The following is a 3528-nucleotide window of genomic DNA, read 5'->3' as shown; positions in this document are numbered from 1 at the left end:
ACACCGGAACGGCCCCACCCCGCGGCGAGTGGAAAGGCAACCGGACACGACCCCGCCGCGGATTGCTCCGCGCGGGCGGCCGGCCCCATCTGCCGAGGGCGGAGGCCAGTGGCCGGATGGGCGTGAATCTCACCCGTTCGACCTTTCGGACTTCTCACGTTTACCCCAGAACGGTTTCACGTACTTTTGAACTCTCTCTTCAAAGTTCTTTTCAACTTTCCCTCACGGTACTTGTTCGCTATCGGTCTCGTGGTCATATTTAGTCTCAGATGGAGTTTACCACCCACTTGGAGCTGCACTCTCAAGCAACCCGACTCGAAGGAGAGGTCCCGCCGACGCTCGCACCGGCCGCTACGGGCCTGGCACCCTCTACGGGCCGTGGCCTCATTCAAGTTGGACTTGGGCTCGGCGCGAGGCGTCGGGGTAGTGGACCCTCCCAAACACCACATGCCACGACAGGCGGCAGCCTGCGGGGTTCGGTGCTGGACTCTTCCCTGTTCGCTCGCCGCTACTGGGGGAATCCTTGTTAGTTTCTTTTCCTCCGCTTAGTAATATGCTTAAATTCAGCGGGTAGTCTCGCCTGCTCTGAGGTCGTTGTACGAGGTGTCGCACGCCACACCGCCAGCCGGCTGTGCACGCTACCGAGAAAGTACCGGTATGCGAACCGCCAGGCGACGGGCGCGCATCGCACGTTTGAGGAGACGCGGCCGGCCCCACAGGCGGCCGCGACACTCCCAGGTCTGCGAAGCGGGGCAAACGCCGCGCGCTTCAGTATACGTAGCCGACCCTCAGCCAGACGTGGCCCGGGAACGGAATCCATGGACCGCAATGTGCGTTCGAAACGTCGATGTTCATGTGTCCTGCAGTTCACATGTCGACGCGCAATTTGCTGCGTTCTTCATCGACCCACGAGCCGAGTGATCCACCGTCCTGGGTGATCTTTTCTCAAGTTTCCGCCGTCTCTTTCGAGACGGTCGCATAGGCGGGAGTGAGGCGTGTGGCGGCCCCTGTTCCAGCGTTCTGTGTCCAACGGCCTCACGGCCGACGGGCGTCGTACGGCTCCACACCGGAGCGGACAGGCACTCGGGCGAAAGTCATTCAAAACCGGCGCCAGGCGCCAGGTGCCGCAGGCCAGCCGCTCCAGCGCTTCAGCGCTCGTACCACACAACATTGCCGCTAGTTTTGAGAGGCACGCGTGGTTCCGCACGCGGCGCACGGCTACTGCGAGCCGTACAGGTAGCGTGTTGCGCGACACGACACGCACATCGAAAGACATGCAGTCTAGTCGGTAATGATCCTTCCGCAGGTTCACCTACGGAAACCTTGTTACGACTTTTACTTCCTCTAAATGATCAAGTTTGGTCATCTTTCCGGTAGCATCGGCAACGACAGAGTCAATGCCGCGTACCAGTCCGAAGACCTCACTAAATCATTCAATCGGTAGTAGCGACGGGCGGTGTGTACAAAGGGCAGGGACGTAATCAACGCGAGCTTATGACTCGCGCTTACTGGGAATTCCTCGTTCATGGGGAACAATTGCAAGCCCCAATCCCTAGCACGAAGGAGGTTCAGCGGGTTACCCCGACCTTTCGGCCTAGGAAGACACGCTGATTCCTTCAGTGTAGCGCGCGTGCGGCCCAGAACATCTAAGGGCATCACAGACCTGTTATTGCTCAATCTCGTGCGGCTAGAAGCCGCCTGTCCCTCTAAGAAGAAAAGTAATCGCTGACAGCACGAAGGATGTCACGCGACTAGTTAGCAGGCTAGAGTCTCGTTCGTTATCGGAATTAACCAGACAAATCGCTCCACCAACTAAGAACGGCCATGCACCACCACCCACCGAATCAAGAAAGAGCTATCAATCTGTCAATCCTTCCGGTGTCCGGGCCTGGTGAGGTTTCCCGTGTTGAGTCAAATTAAGCCGCAGGCTCCACTCCTGGTGGTGCCCTTCCGTCAATTCCTTTAAGTTTCAGCTTTGCAACCATACTTCCCCCGGAACCCAAAAGCTTTGGTTTCCCGGAGGCTGCCCGCCGAGTCATCGGAGGAACTGCGGCGGATCGCTGGCTGGCATCGTTTATGGTTAGAACTAGGGCGGTATCTGATCGCCTTCGAACCTCTAACTTTCGTTCTTGATTAATGAAAACATACTTGGCAAATGCTTTCGCTTCTGTTCGTCTTGCGACGATCCAAGAATTTCACCTCTAACGTCGCAATACGAATGCCCCCGCCTGTCCCTATTAATCATTACCTCGGGTTCCGAAAACCAACAAAATAGAACCGAGGTCCTATTCCATTATTCCATGCACACAGTATTCAGGCGGGCTTGCCTGCTTTAAGCACTCTAATTTGTTCAAAGTAAACGTGCCGGCCCACCGAGACACTCAATAAAGAGCACCCTGGTAGGATTTCAACGGGGTCCGCCTCGGGACGCACGAGCACGCACGGGGCGGTCGCACGCCTTCGGCTCGCCCCACCGGCAGGACGTCCCACGATACATGCCAGTTAAACACCGACGGGCGGTGAACCAACAGCGTGGGACACAAATCCAACTACGAGCTTTTTAACCGCAACAACTTTAATATACGCTATTGGAGCTGGAATTACCGCGGCTGCTGGCACCAGACTTGCCCTCCAATAGATACTCGTTAAAGGATTTAAAGTGTACTCATTCCGATTACGGGGCCTCGGATGAGTCCCGTATCGTTATTTTTCGTCACTACCTCCCCGTGCCGGGAGTGGGTAATTTGCGCGCCTGCTGCCTTCCTTGGATGTGGTAGCCGTTTCTCAGGCTCCCTCTCCGGAATCGAACCCTGATTCCCCGTTACCCGTTACAACCATGGTAGGCGCAGAACCTACCATCGACAGTTGATAAGGCAGACATTTGAAAGATGCGTCGCCGGTACGAGGACCGTGCGATCAGCCCAAAGTTATTCAGAGTCACCAAGGCAAACGGACCGGACGAGCGACCGATTGGTTTTGATCTAATAAAAGCGTCCCTTCCATCTCTGGTCGGGACTCTGTTTGCATGTATTAGCTCTAGAATTACCACAGTTATCCAAGTAACGTGGGTACGATCTAAGGAACCATAACTGATTTAATGAGCCATTCGCGGTTTCACCTTAATGCGGCTTGTACTGAGACATGCATGGCTTAATCTTTGAGACAAGCATATGACTACTGGCAGGATCAACCAGGGAGCTGCGTCAACTAGAGCTGAGCAGCCGGCCGCCCGGGAGTGTGTCCCGGGGGCCCGCGCGAACACGCAAGCGTCCGCTCAATCATTCTGCAAACAGGAGGAGGCTGAGCTCCCCTGCACAATACACCTCGAAACCCTCTCAGGTCCCGGCGGCGCGCAGCGCCGTCCCAAGTACTTGGTCGGGTTCGAGAGAGGCGCAATCGCCCGGAGTTAGGCGAGTAGACGCTTTCGGTGCGACCACCCGTGCTCCCAACTGAGCTTGCCGCTGCCGACAGAGGCCCGGGAGCGTGCTGTCGTGGCATTGCCGGCGGGAGACAACACGCGCCACCTAC

The 3528-nt window shown here is 56.7% G+C and overlaps 2 non-coding genes and 1 pseudogene across 2 annotated transcripts; all 3 read right to left on the bottom strand.

Moving 5' to 3' along the window:
- Positions 1 to 594, bottom strand: part of LOC124761983 — a 4222-nt pseudogene extending 3628 nt beyond the window's left edge.
- A 188-nt stretch (positions 595 to 782) lies between these two features.
- Positions 783 to 937, bottom strand: LOC124761978. The gene has a single exon (XR_007012475.1). It is a non-coding gene; the product is annotated as a 5.8S ribosomal RNA (ribosomal RNA).
- A 352-nt stretch (positions 938 to 1289) lies between these two features.
- On the bottom strand, positions 1290 to 3197 carry LOC124761990. Its single transcript, XR_007012482.1, has one exon. It is a non-coding gene; the product is annotated as a small subunit ribosomal RNA (ribosomal RNA).
- Positions 3198 to 3528: the final 331 nt, after the last annotated feature.

This window comes from Schistocerca piceifrons, unplaced genomic scaffold (assembly GCF_021461385.2).
Source record: "Schistocerca piceifrons isolate TAMUIC-IGC-003096 unplaced genomic scaffold, iqSchPice1.1 HiC_scaffold_59, whole genome shotgun sequence".
In the NCBI taxonomy this organism is placed as follows: domain Eukaryota; kingdom Metazoa; phylum Arthropoda; class Insecta; order Orthoptera; family Acrididae; genus Schistocerca; species Schistocerca piceifrons.
Note: the sequence above shows the minus strand (reverse complement) of the source record. Positions and strands in the feature narration are given on the sequence as shown.